The following is a 15,489-nucleotide window of genomic DNA, read 5'->3' on the forward strand; positions in this document are numbered from 1 at the left end:
AATTAGAAACCTGTGTTTGTGCTTTCATTTGATAAAAGCATTGAATTATCCAATGTGAATTATTCCTATGTATTTTGAACAATTAAATGATTTTAAAATTCCTGTCATTACATCTGTATCTGACAAAGTCTGCTTTTGATTGATTCTGTCACTAGTGGTAATCAAAGTGATTGAAAAATCAGTAAATTGATTATAGTTATTGGTAATCATTTCCCTTAAAATCACTTGTAAATGTAAACCAATTTATTCACTATATCATATTTTGATAATTTCTCCATTACTTTTAATTCATTAGATTAAGGTACGGTCTCTGAAAGTAAAGGCAAGGGAAGCTAGTATTGATTTTTTTACCAGCTTTGGATCAAAGTAGAACAGGGAAACAGTAATAGGAAGTTACCAGTATAATCCTCTTGCAGCAGTTTATTATTGCTAATAGTGATTATATTTCAGTTGCTGTACTAGTATTTTTGTAAAGAAGGCATCAAAATAAAAATCATAAAATATACAAAAAATAAGCTTTTCTGCCATAAACCATTGTCTTATCTGAGGCTCATGAACTAGTCCAATCCAATGTAGGATAATTTTGCTCATTGCTGAAGATGGTGTGGTGACCTATAACTGTTAATTTCTGTGTCATTTGGTCTTTTGAAAGCAGTAAATGTCTGATTGGCAATCATATCCCACCTTCTTTATGTTATAACCCATACGCCAGGTAACATGACAGGAAGTTTGGAAAACAAAGTGACCATTTGTCCACAATGGATGATTATAAGAAATTAATTTAATTAGTCTGGTCAACCACCATCTAAGCAAGTAGATAATATATATTGAGTATAAGTTTATTTGAGGGATCTAAAAAGGTTGACCTTAATACCAAACACAACACCTTCTGAAGATCATCAAGACAAATTTTTCAATTGAAGCCTAAATGCCACTAAGAATGATCGAACTGTCTGTTTGAATTTAAGGTCAGAAGTAAGTGTATTGATTGGAAGGTATAGTAAGAGATCAAAGGTCAAGTGTATTGATTTGTATGGTTAGAAATCAAAGGTCCACTTCAATAAACAATGGTCAAAGTAGTATCCACTTAATATGGTCAACAGCCATGTCTGCATGGACATAATAGTATATTGATATATATATGGATCATCAAGGTTGAAGAGTCAACAAGGGGAACAATTAACTCGATCTGTGTTATCTATTTTTGTATAATTATATACAAAAACATCATAAAATGTCTTTTGGTCAACATGTTTTCAAACTTTTATTGAATAAGTTTTAATGTAGAGGGAGTTTTTTTACTCTTATGTATATTTTTTCATTAGAAGAGTTCACAAAAGGTTGTGATACTCTGTAGCAGGTGTATATGGTTTTTGACCCATTTGTCAATCATGCATTGCATTGGTCATTTTAGTTTTCAGATGCTTATACTCAAATACTTTATATTGCATCACAAACTTACATGTCATAAATTGTAGAAATATCCTTATTGATTTTGAGTGTCTAAGGTCAAGGTCAAAGTTACAAAATATGAACTTTTTTGTTATTATATAATTGTTTTATTCAGGAATGCTTTTTTCCAATGCTCTATAAATCAAATTGCACACTTATGAAAGAAGATCACTATTGATTTTGAAGTCACTGGGTCTAATGTCAAAGTTTATATAAAGATTGTTTGGAATTTATTATTGTCTGTTAATTTTAACAGAAATGAATAGCTAGTACTTTAGTAAGATGACAGAAAAAAACTGCAGGATACTTAAAGTTCTTCTCCTTTATTTTGAGCCCCCAAGTCTAAGGTCAAGGTCAAACTAGTAGTTACTATAAAAAAAAATATGTCATATGTAAAAGTACAAAGATAAAAACTATACCAACAGTTTAATATCAGCTGTCCCTTTATATAGGTTGGGAATGAGGGAATGTGAGCTACTATTTCAGCTTACAGTTTTCCTGGAAAATGTTACAGTGCTATCTGACTATTGCAACTCATTCAAATTTCTGACCAAATTGCAATTTGTTTTATAAAACCAAACTGTTCAACTGGTCAGAATTTTGAACAAACTGTTCAATCAAAATGTGAAAGTGCAAGGTGATAAAATAAAGTATACTTACTATCCTATAAGACTTTAACTCCACTTTAATGTTGTTGTGACAAAATTAGTTTACAGTGACTTGACTGTTAGTGTTTCTATTCAGCAATTGCAACTCATTCAAAATTTTGACCAAATTGCAATTTGTTTTATTAAACCAAATTGTACAACTGGTCAAAATATTGAACAAATTGTTCAGCCAAAATGTGAAAGTGCAAGGTGATAAAATAAAGTATACTTACTATCCTATAAGACTTTAACTCCACTTTAATGTTGTTGTGACAAAATTAGTTTACAGTGACTTGACTGTTAGTGTTTCTATTCAGCAATTGCAACTCATTCAAAATTTTGACCAAATTGCAATTTGTTTTATTAAACCAAATTGTACAACTGGTCAAAATATTGAACAAATTGTTCAGCCAAAATGTGAAAGTGCAAGGTGATAAAATAAAACATACTTACAATCCTATAAGACTTTAACTCCACTTTAATGATGTTGTAACAAAATGTCCTAACTAAGCTTTCATATAAATTTTCTATTGAAAAGTCTACTATATTCATAAGAATCAGACCTCATTTGAATTAAAACATCATATATTCAGCAGAATATGTGCGAAATAACAATTCATTATTGATAAGTTTCCATGGGGAGATAACCCAAAACCTTATTATTTTGAATTAGGACTTTTTGAAAGAAAAAATGACTATCTCTCTATGGAAATCTCCTACAAACATATTAGACTTCACACATATTTTACTGAATATGAAATGTTTTAATTCACATAATGTCTGATTCTTGTGAATATAGAAGACTTTTCGAAAGAAAATTTATATGAAAGCTTAGTTTGGACATTTTTATAGCAATTCAAAATTACATTTCACCTTTTGCATGGTAATAACAATAATATATCTATACAAACTGATAAACTAAATTTTCACATCAACAGCAAAGTGGAGTTAAAAGTCTTATAGGATTGTAAGTATGTTTTATTTTACAGTGACTTGACTGTCAGTGTTGCTCTCCACCAATTGCAACTTATTCAAAATTCTGACCAAATTGCAATTTGTTTTATTAAATCAAATTGTTCAACTGGTCAGAAAATTGAACCAACTGCTGTAGAAAACCACAGCCAAGTCATGAAAGTGCAAGGTGATAAAAATAAAACATACTTACAATCCTATAAGACTTTAACTCCACTTTAATGATGTTGTGACAAATTAAGTCTATCAGTTTGTATAGGTATATTATAGTCATTTCCATGCTGAAGGAACTGTCATTATTTTCAACTGCTATAAAAATGGCCAAACTAAGCTTTCATATAGTTTTTCTTTCTAAAAGTATTCTATATTCATAAGAATCAGACATTATGTGAATTAAAACATTTCATATTCAGTAAAATATGTGTAAAATTGCAACATGTTTGAAGGAAGATTCCATGGGGAGATGATCATTTTTTCTTTCAAAAAGGCTTTATTCAAAAGAATAATATTTTAGGTTATCTCCCCATGGAAACTTATCAATAGCATATTGTTATTTTTTATGCCCCACCTACGATAGTAGAGGGGCATTATGTTTTCTGGTCTGTGCGTCCGTTCATCCGTCCGTTCGTTCGTCCGTTCGTTCGTCCGTCTGTCCCGCTTCAGGTTAAAGTTTTTGGTCGAGGTAGTTTTTGATGAAGTTGAAGTCCAATCAACTTGAAACTTAGTATACATGTGCCCTATGATATGATCTTTCTAATTTAAATGCCAAATTAGAGTTTTGACCCCAATTTTACGGTTCACTGAACATAGAAAATGATAGTGCAAATTTCAGGTTAAAGTTTTTGGCTTCAGGTTAAAGTTTTTGGTCAAGGTAGTTTTTGATGAAGTTGAAGTCCAATCAACTTGAAACTTAGTATACATGTGCCCTATGATATGATCTTTCTAATTTAAATGCCAAATTAGAGTTTTGACCCCAATTTTACGGTTCACTGAACATAGAAAATGATAGTGCAAATTTCAGGTTAAAGTTTTTGGCTTCAGGTTAAAGTTTTTGGTCAAGGTAGCTTTTGATGAAGTTGAAGTCCAATCAACTTGAAACTTAGTATACATGTGCCCTATGATATGATCTTTCTAATTTTAATGCCAAATTAGATTTTTACCCTATTTCACGGTCCATGGAACATGGAAAATGATTGAGTGGGGCATCCGTGTACTTTGGACACATTCTTGTTCATACATATTTTACTGAATATATGATGTTTTATTTAAAATGATATCTGATACTTATGAATATAGAATACTTTTAGAAAGAAAAACTGTATGAAAGCTTAGTTTGGACATTTTTATAGCAATTCAAAATAATAAAAGTTCTTTCAGCATGGAAATGATTATAATATACAAGCTGATAGACTGATTTTGTCACAACATCATTAAAGTGGAGTTAAAGTCTTTTAGGATTGTAAGTATGTTTTATTTTATCACCTTGCACTTTCACATTTTGACTGAACAATTTTATTCTCTTGAATGCAAAAATTAAAACTAAAGCTAGTGTATGTTACACAGGTGAACTATGACATAGGTGAGTACATCTCATGGATGTAATTTTTAATCACCCAATTAATTGGGATGAGAACATGTTGTGAAAGCAAACATATTCTATATAATATAAATGTAATTTCATGGTAAGTATATTTAACCCTATAAATTCATATAAAATCTCTTCTTGAGATTTCAAAAAATACCATTTGTTCAATATTCTGACCAGTTGAACAATTTGGTTTAATAAAACAAATTGCAATTTGGTCAATATTTTAATGAGTTGCAATTGGTGGAGAGCAACACTAACAGTCAAGTCACTGTATCACCTTGCACTTTAACAACTTGACTGTAATTTTCTACAGCAGTTTGTTCAAATTTCTGACCAGTTGAACAGTTTGGTGTTAAAAAACAAATTGCAACTTGGTCAGAATTTTGAATAAGTTGCAATAGGTGGAGAGCAACACTAACAGTCAAGTCACTGTATTTAATTCTATAATAATGTTTGAGTCATTTTTACTGGTGAATAAAATTGGTGGATGCTAGGAGAAACAATCCTAAAAATGTTGAGTGTAATTATCTAAGTAAAATTTGATTTGTGTCCTTGGTTTTTAGTATTATAGATATGTTGACTTCTCAAGATGTTTTCTTTTAGTCTTTGTAAGAAAACAACACTACAGATAATTGAATGTGGATTTGTATAGACATACTTTTTACTCTTTTGATTGTATCTCAAATGTGTATTGTTTTTGTAACATAATGTTGTTACACAAATCATTTACATATTCTTTGTAACAGCTTAACCATACCACAAAGATTACATGTGTATGAAACTAATGTATTTGTACTTATTGTAAATGTGTCAGCGATGTTATTTACCTAAATCAGTTTTCCATAATGTCATGTAGGCAAGATGTCATGCTGCTTATCTGGTTTCAAGACAATTAAGAAAACTAATCATAGATTGTTAAACTTGTCAAATGCAAATATAAGTTCTATTTAGAACACAAAACATTGCAGACCCCATCCCCCTATACAAAGGTCAATTATAATATACACATGGTTACTCCCACTTAAGACACTTTGAAACATGAATTCTGTGCTTGATCTTTATTCAAATTTGTGCTACATCCAGGTGCTTAGTGTTTTTCCAGTTCTGTGCTTATTCTCTGTCAATTTCTGTGCTTTATCTTTCTTAAGTTCTGTGCTTGGTCTTTGTCCATTTCTGCTTGCTCTTTTTCCATTGTGTATATTGTATTGTATTGTTTGTATATACTCCTGAGACAAACTGTTTTCAGTTGATCAGACTGATCCAGCCTGTTTATATATGCCTTCAACCCCCAGGGATATAAATGTGCATTTCATAAATAAATAAAGTGATTTATTTAGATTAGTGCTTGATCATCATCCTGCTGCTTGGTATTTCTCCTGTCACCACTAATGTGGCAGATTATTTTGGTTCTGGTGACTGGGATTCCCAGTTTTTTTTGCTGAAGATTGTTGTCCTCTCCCTTCTCCTGTCACTACTAATGTGGCAGATTGTTTTGGTTCTGGTGACTGGGATTCCCAGTTTTCTTGCTGCTTGGTATTTCTCCTGTCACTACTAATGTGGCAGATTGTTTTGGTTCTGGTGACTGGGATTCCCAGTTTTTTTGCTGCTTGGTATTTCTCCTGTCACTACTAATGTGGCAGATTGCTTTGGTTCTGGTGACTGGGATTCCCAGTTTTCTTGCTGCTTGGTATTTCTCCTGTCACTACTAATGTGGCAGATTATTTTGGTTCTGGTGACTGGGATTCCCAGTTTTCTTGCTGAAGATTGTTGTCCTCTCCCTTCTCCTGTCACTACTAATGTGGCAGATTATTTTGGTTCTGGTTTCTTGCTGAAGATTGTTGTCCTCTTCCTTCTCCTGGTACTCTGGCTAACATGCTAAAAGTAGTTTTAAAATCCAACTCTATCATGGCTTACTGAGGTCTTGAAAACATAATCTTGAAGTCTTTTTATTTTTGGCAAATGCAAATTTTTTAATTTCAGTCAGCACTAAATTGAATTTAATCAATTACAATACCAATGAAATTAATTAGTTAAACATCATATCTGGAAGTTAGCTTTAAAGTGTATAAGGATAACAAACTTTTTTAATACACTATCTATAACTTAGTCAAATAAACACAAGAGTTGGACATTTAGGAGATTTTAAAAGATAGTTTCAAATTTCTTTAACGAAATAGTGGAGATATGGCACTTATCTGCATCAGTATGTTGCAAATTATTTATAGAATTTTAAGTTTGTTTTTAAAAGTAACTTAAAAAACTTGTCTTTACTTTAATTAAATGAAATGAAATTTTCTTGTGATGTCTTTATCAATAATTACATTTGTATGAGAGAGATTCTAACTACTGACAGTACATTAATATTACTGCAATATCAACCTGTTAATTGACTAACTATAGAAGCATACTGAGGATTATCAAGTCTAATGAAAAAAGAATATATCTAGCTCATTCCAGACCTGTTGCTAATGAATTAAATAAAACAAACAAGCCAACCATTATATTCATTGCGATTTTGTATCACCGATCACGGAAAAGCATTGTTGACTGATGTTGTCCTAGGTATTGTCGGGTAATCATTGATTTTATATCCTGGTATAGATGAGAAATACTGATTCGCTTTGGGTATTATTTTATTATGCTGGGAATCGGTTGACAAATAAACTTCACTTAAATATCCACTTTTTCTGTGACAGAAATTGAGCATTGATATATTATCTAGCTTACGGTATTTTTTCTGACGATCCTTTCTTCGTCATTCCTAGATAATTTTACTGAAGGTTTAGAATTGTCAAATGGAAAGAATTGTAATCCTAGTTTATTGCTATGAAATGTTTAGCCAATAATTAAGATAGGTCGCTTGATAGGTTTATGGGCATTGACTTAATGAGGGACATGGAAAAATGTCACTTGAGGGTTTAGGTAAAATATTTTATGAGGGAGGTGGAATTTTATTGAGAAATTAGGAGAGTTGCCGTAATTATTGGGGTTTCTCAATCATGATTCCTTAATCTTACACATTTATATTGTTTGTTTGATGTCACAAATATCAGGTGTGAGGCACTATTAGAATCAGCAATAATAAGATCATAGTAAAAACAAATGGACTTATTTCAGATGATCATATCATAAATCTTAAGTATTTTTTTATATAAAGTAATTTTGTATAGTTGAGTATTAATTATATAGAATGCACTGAAAATCTAAAAAAAAAATGGGCAATAACTCTCTCAGTGTCAACTTGATTTAAATAATTGTTAAGAAATTTTGCCTAGGAATCAGTGATAAGAATAAATAGAGGGTAAAGGTAGGGCCATGCAAATCTACTTGGTAAATTAGAAATGGATCAATTTAAAAAACTCAGAATAAAAAAAAAGACCTGAATTATTTAGATTTTGATTACTATGCACCAGCAAAAAGTTTGGAAATGTGGAAGAGGGGAGATAATAGTGATCACAATTATGTTGAATATAAAACTTAAGAGGTCAAATGCCCCCTTTGATAAAAAAAAATTAAAATATTTGCATAAAAGCATCAAACATCCTATGATACAGTTGCACTAAAAGAAATAACTGAAGGCATGCTTTAAGTTTGCTTAGTTTGGCAAAGACTTGAAATCTACTGGCAACAAATATTCCTTTCAAAATGGTATCTTTTCCTAAGTTAGCAATTCAATCATCATTTACATTATAACTATAAATTTAGCTGCAGAATCGTTGCTCATAATATGCTTCCTTGTAGAAAGTTTTGACAATTTGCTGACCTATGAGCTACCGCCGGCCGGGTTCCCCAGCTACTATAAATTGAATATTAGAGGTAAATTTGTTGTAATTACAGATGATATAGAGGCTGAAGTTCTGGTTGAGGGTTAATTGACAGATGATATAGAGGCTGAAGTTCTGGTTGAGGGTTAATTGACAGATGATATAGAGGCTGAAGTTCTGGTTGAGGGTTAATTGACTGTATTATGTTATTATATTTATTATGCTGGACATTAATAGATACATTCATAATAAATATAATATGTAGAAGTTTTCTAAATTGTTTAATGGTAATGATGTATATAGATTATAAAAAACACGTTATATAATTCTTCTTCCTGGTATTGACACTACAGACAATGACATTATACCAAAACCTGACCAAAATAACAAAATTTCAATCTAGTCATTAAAACCTAGTGAAATTAGAAATCGATAATACCTAGGCATATAATGTTTGATTAAAGGAAGACCTCAAGGGAAATTTTCCCATATTATCAATATAGAATCTTCATTCTCCATTCTGTTCCAGTATGTTTTACCATTACTTTTTCATATTGTCACAGAACCGTCCATTTGTTGACAAGTTGGTCCAGGAAACAAAAGAAAAATGGTGAGATTATAATCCATTAGGGGGAAATGAAAAAGATGGTTGTAAAACAATATTCTGCTGAAATGGCCTGTGTTTTGAGCTCTTGTGAACAATATTGTATTTCATTTTAGAATATTGTACTGCATTTGTTTACGGCAACTATTGTGTTTGTATTTAAATTGTATGTTTCTCTGTAAACTTGTATTTAGTTTTCAGAGAATAAAGTACGTTCTATCTAATAGAACGTTGACTAACATTGGTCAATAGCAGTGGTAGATATGTAAACATGTTCAACAGGAGTCATACATTATTTACAGGTTTAGTGTACCAGTGTTACAATGACACACATTTAACGCAGGATGTACTTTAATAATTATTGAACAAACACAGAAATTGTTTCTTTAGAGACTTGTTTGTTCAGTCTCATCAATATTTAATTAGTTTTTCCCATTAATCACTGTTTTTTTTCTCTTCTCTGAGCAAGTCTGCAAATGATTGGCAGAAAATTGTACCACATTTTTAATTATCAATACAGTTCTATAAGGTCATAATCTCAATTTTCCTTCATTTCCAGCCAACCTTTCTTTAACTTGCATGTATTGGGATTAAATTTTTTCACTTTCGTAGCAGTGGCCTTTTTTTTAAACTTGTATCTTACATCTATGTCCATATTTCAAAAAACAAAAAAATGTGTGCTCACTTAAAGGTTTTAAATCTACAGTTTTAAATTTGAGATTGAAAATTAGGTGTTGGATTTTCTTGCTGTTGAAGAGCAACCAGACTGTTTTTTGCTGTTTCATTGAATTGTTGTCTCTTTGCCATATTCCCCATTTTCATTCTGAATTCTTTTTATCAGACTGAGTTGGTTCTTTAGTATCTTGAAGTTTTATGCCTTTTTATTGGTATTTATTCTGAAATAAAACAGAGATGCATTTTCTTCACCTCCATCTAATTGTTTGTAGGATGTGAGCCTGAGAGAGTATAATAATGGGTTATATGTAATGATTTTGATCATATTAGATGTGTTGGATAGGAAAGACAAATCCCAAGGTGATTGGGGTCACTCCTAAATAAATTCATCATTGACAACGGAATATTTGTCACATTACTCGGAGGTGCTTTCAGTACTAGTGATTCTAGAACAGTGTTAGTTTATTATAGAATAGACAACAATTTGTGTAAGTTAAGACAGCTAGAATATGCAATGGATGATTTTTCTAGGGATTTATTTCATGGCACTGTATTCTCATTATAATTCTTATTATTACTCAGGTTCATCGGTACGCTTTTAGTAAAAAAGAATAAACGAAGCATTGCAAGTCATTCTTTTGAACCAGTTAAACAAAAAATAAATAATCTATCTTTAATAGTCGGAGTGAAACATGTTAAATTTGCATAATTTTAAGATTTTCTCCCCATCTAAATGCTAAGCTAATTTTAAAGGCCAATGCCGAGTTAAAAAACTGACTGGACCTAACTAATTATACCAAGATTGTTACGACTAACTCAGCAGTGTTCCTTCTCAATTCTAAATAATGCTTTGAAATTGTTGCACTTAAGTGCCAGTCTTTGTAAGAATCAGCCAATTTTGAAAAAAATCAAAACATGGCTGAAAAAACCCCACTTACCCAGCCATCCTATTTTGAAGTAACACTCATCCTGAGTTAGAAATGGTAAGTCTTTAGTGTCTGCGTATCTGGTAACTTGAGAAATCTTAAGATAAACTTTGGTTAGAATGATAGCAAATTACAGAGTTAGCTCCCCTTAATTGTTAATTTCTAGTGCATTGTAACCAAATTTTATCTCCAATTACCAGAACAGGACAAGGAAACGAATGGTATACTTTTGCATCATTATACATTTTGAACATAAATTAATGTCAACTTGAGTGGATTTTTGTTTGTCATGTTTTCACCACTGCCTGATTCTTAGGTAGACTAGCACTTTAAAAGGAAGAAAATATGACTTGCACTTAAGGAAGAAAATCTGACCTACAGACTATAGTTCTATATTTTAAAAGTTTGCTTACTGGTAATTTCTTTAAATTTGTTTTTACAAAAATGCAAAGGCAATATATAGAGAGAGGAAATGATTTTGTACAATGATGTGTTGGTCTTGTGGTAATGTTGTTGCTTGGAGACTGCTACAGATCAAGGGTTCCATCCTTGGCTTGCGGTCACATCAAATTTGAAAACTGTTTTTTGCTGCCTCTCTAATTAGCATGAACTGTTTAGGAATAAGATCAAAGACTGGTTCTGTCAAAACAGGATTCATAACTTCATATTCATATCAAATAATCCTTGTCCATACCTCGGATATGCATGTCATATATTCTGACAAAACACCAATCCATTGTTATCCTCTTAATTGCTATGAAGTTAAGAAAGTTAAAGAATACCTCAAGTGATTTTAAGGTCTAAGTTGATCAGAGGTCAAGGGCACAGTATTTATGAGTAGAATAAACCTTTGTTTGACAAAGAATTGGTTGCATGGTTGCATCTTTTGATCTCACATCAAATGTTTGGGGAATTACAGATAATTTGAAATTTAATTACTAGTACAAAAAAAATGTAGAACAAATGGATGACATGGATAATTCCCATTTGGTAGAGGAAAATATCTACTTTAGATGTAAGGTTTTGCTTAAAATAGGTCAAATAAGTCTTTTTTGTATGATGACCTTGACTTTGACCGTTTGATAAATTTTGTAATATGTTATTTTAACTTTGTTTTAGTAAAAATTCCTTCATCTTTCATCTTGCTTTAAATCTTTGAACTTTTAAACAGTTTGCATGCCATTTGACTTCGACTGACCATGCTGTCATAGTGACATATATTTATGATACATTCTTTTGTACTTGAGTGGAGATATCCCATTTTGGAACTCATTGTAGTTTTCTTAATTCATATGATAATACATAACAAGAAAATTCTTTAGAAAGTCTCCTCTCGGATCTGAATCAGCTGTAGATTAAAAAATAGACAACCAACCAGCATACAAATTAACTATTAGTAAGATAGCCAAAAAATAGGAATGGAAATTGTAAAGATAGATGTTCTTGAAGATTTCTAATATTAATAAAATGATTGGTTTTATGAATTTGTTTTGACAGTTAAAGTCCACAGATTTTTCAATTATAGTTAGTAATCTTCTAGGCAACAAGATGACTGAGACTATTGAAATCAGATCAGACTGTTAGTACAATACTTATTAGATTCATTTGATTCATTTACAACAAAATTTGGTTTGAATTATCATAGGAATTAGTGAAAAGAGGAGACAGAGATGAGACAGCAACCCAACAAAAAAGCACACATAAAAGAAATACATTCTAGGTGTTCATGATAAAAACATCTGGATGATTGTCAGGTGAACATAATTGTATATCTAATCCTGTTTTAATGAAGCGGAAAATAATTCTATCCACTATTGGAGACGATTGAAATGAGAATTAAGTTTTATTTATCGTACAGATTGACTACAAATCCTATATTTATACGGTGATTTGACTACAACGGTTACTCGACTGTTGCTGCTTCGTGGAGTAGATTTCCAATTAAAGTCCTTTACTGTTAATAAATACAATATAACATGTACATGTAAATCTATGGACTTGGGTAGCTAACATTCAATCATAAAACGACATAATAACATGGATGTGAATGTATATAATAGATATGTGGCTTTAGATATGGACAAGCAGCTGTTTCTTATTGATTGGTGATAATAGTAGAAAATAATCCATCAAAACGCATGAATAACTTCACTAGTGGTTAACATGATCCCCAATATAGAATTTAGATGTTCTTTTGTGGAAAATAAATGTTTTTGTGCTATTTTTTTTACTAACATTGTGTTATGTGATCCTTCATAATTTAATGTTTGTTACTAAGGTGATGGCATAGGTGAAAACAATCACGGAAGAAAAACAAATGTTAACATTTAGTTGTTGGAAAAGAGATAAAAAAAAAAAGCATTTACAAAATATAGATATATATGCAGTGTATAGATAGATATTCAATTAAAAAGAAAGTCATGATTAAATTTTAAATAATATGTAAATGAATATAGATATTTAGGATTAGTGATTAATAATAAATTCATTAAAATATATTTAAAAAAATAGTCATTTTTGTCATTGGATTGTTGTCTGGTGTAAGTTTTTATAAGTGAACTCATTTCCCTTCCATTTCCTTATTTTACAAAGTTTGGCATTGGTGACATTAAGTATTGCTGCAATTTTAATAAGCATACCATTGCTAGTATAAGTTACACATAGATGATAAAATTATAATGAAAAGTTAGATTTGGAAAATATACTCAGCTCTATTTGTATATAAATGATTGACGATTTAAACACATTGGACATATTTTCATTTTCAGTGGCATAAAAAGTTAAAATTATTTGTAGAGGATGGCAACATTCCCCAAGAACCCCAACTCTTGAAATTGTTAAAAATCCATAATTTGCTTCTTGAACTAGAAAATTAGTTTCAGGTGTCTTTTTCAGGGTTTAATTGGAAATTGTTCCAAGATTAAATTGATTTTTCAGTGGGATGACACTTTAACAAAAGTTTAGATTTTCAAAAGGTAATATTATCATATGCAGTGTTTTTAGTGTGTGTCTGATTTCATATGTTTTTGAAATGTCATTAATTTGTATATCGCAATCTCCATTACACAAAACACCTCCCAGAAGGACCCTCTTAAAACTGTTGATATTGGAAATTAACGAAGTCAAAGATGGTTTCATGAATTTATTTTTATAACAATATAAAGATTTTATAATAATTTTCGTAAAATAATATCATATTCAGAAATATTCAATTTTATGAGAGAAATTGATTTGCTGATAATTAGTTTCCTTAGAAATTAAATGCAGCACATAAAATAATAGCAGCTTGTAAGTGTTTTTAACATTGGAATGGATTATCAAGTTTCAAGAAGTTAACTTTGTATTGATCTTTTCAGATTTGACAAGGAGGAAAATGTTTTGTAATCATGTTTTAATCAATCAGGGATGGTGTTGTTTATGATGTGCTGTTACTAGTGTTAATGGACTTCCTATATATCTTGGTGTAACATCTCAGCAGTGGTTGTTATACAAACACATAGAACTGATAGCAGCTATAACTTCAGTAAACCAAAATCAACAATTATATAACTTTCTCTTGGAACTTTCATATCAAAACAAAAACTTCGAAAGCTATAGTTTATTTTGATGATGTAAATGTGATGAAATTATGTTAATTAACAAGCAATTGTGGATCCAGAATTTTGAAAAAAAAGGGGGAAGGGGAGGATTTTTTTTTGGGGTGGGGTTGTGGGGTGTGTGGGGCAGGGGAATTTGTCTCACCAAAGAAACATTTGGAGACAGACTTGTGAAAACTAGATATACATTAACAATATAATCTCCACAAGTGCCCCCTTTAAATGTACTTTTTACAAGTCCATCTGACAAAGTTGATACATGTCCATTTGGTCTTTATGCCTTCAAGTGCTTTAAATCATTGGCTTCCATTGTACCTGATGAAAGTTATTCAATTATCTAGTGATGAGAGCGAGTTAAAAAATTTGTATCATAAATTTGTTGAATTACTTATTTTATTATAATGCTCGCTTCAGCTCTCCCATTTTTCAGCAGTAAATGGTTTTAGATTTTAAACATGCAGTATCAGTGCTTAAAGTCTTGAGAGAGTTTGAATTTCCCGATGTTTCACAGTGTCATTTTTTCCTTTGAATTTCCCAGATGTTTCACAGTGTCATTTTTTACTTTGAATTTCCTCGATGTTTCACAGTGTCATTTTTTACTTTGAATTCCCCCGATGTTTCACAGTGTCATTTTTTACTTTGAATTTCCCCGATGTTTCACAGTGTCATTTTTTACTTTGAATTTCCCCGATGTTTCACAGTGTCATTTTTTACTTTGAATTTCCAGATGTTTCACAGTGTCATTTTTTACTTTGAATTTCCCCGATGTTTCACAGTGTCATTTTTTACTTTGAATTTCCCCGATGTTTCACAGTGTCATTTTTTACTTTGAATTTCCAGATGTTTCAGTTTCATTTTTTACTTTGAATTTCCAGATGTTTCACAGTGTCATTTTTTACTTTGAATTTCCTCGAGGTTTCACAGTGTCATTTTTTACTTTGAATTTCCCTGATGTTTCACAGTGTCATTTTTTACTTTGAATTTCCTCGATGTTTCACAGTGTCATTTTTTACTTTGAATTTCCCTGATGTTTCACAGTGTCATTTTTTACTTTGAATTTCCAGATGTTTCACAGTGTCATTTTTTACTTTGAATTTCCAGATGTTTCAAAGTGTCATTTTTTACTTTGAATTTCCCTGATGTTTCACAGTGTCATTTTTTACTTTGAATTTCCAGATGTTTCACAGTGTCATTTTTTACTTTGAATTTCCCCGATGTTTCACAGTGTCATTTTTTACTTTGAATTTCCCCTATGTTTCACAGTG

General features: G+C 31.0%; 1 protein-coding gene across 3 annotated transcripts in view; it reads left to right on the plus strand.

Annotated features, from left to right (window-relative positions):
• Positions 1 to 15,489, plus strand: part of LOC143073657 (ras-specific guanine nucleotide-releasing factor 2-like) — a 170,874-nt gene that overhangs the window by 8,708 nt on the left and 146,677 nt on the right. The window lies entirely within an intron of this gene.

Source organism: Mytilus galloprovincialis, chromosome 4 (genome assembly GCF_965363235.1).
Source record: "Mytilus galloprovincialis chromosome 4, xbMytGall1.hap1.1, whole genome shotgun sequence".
Taxonomy (NCBI): Eukaryota; Metazoa; Mollusca; class Bivalvia; order Mytilida; family Mytilidae; genus Mytilus; species Mytilus galloprovincialis.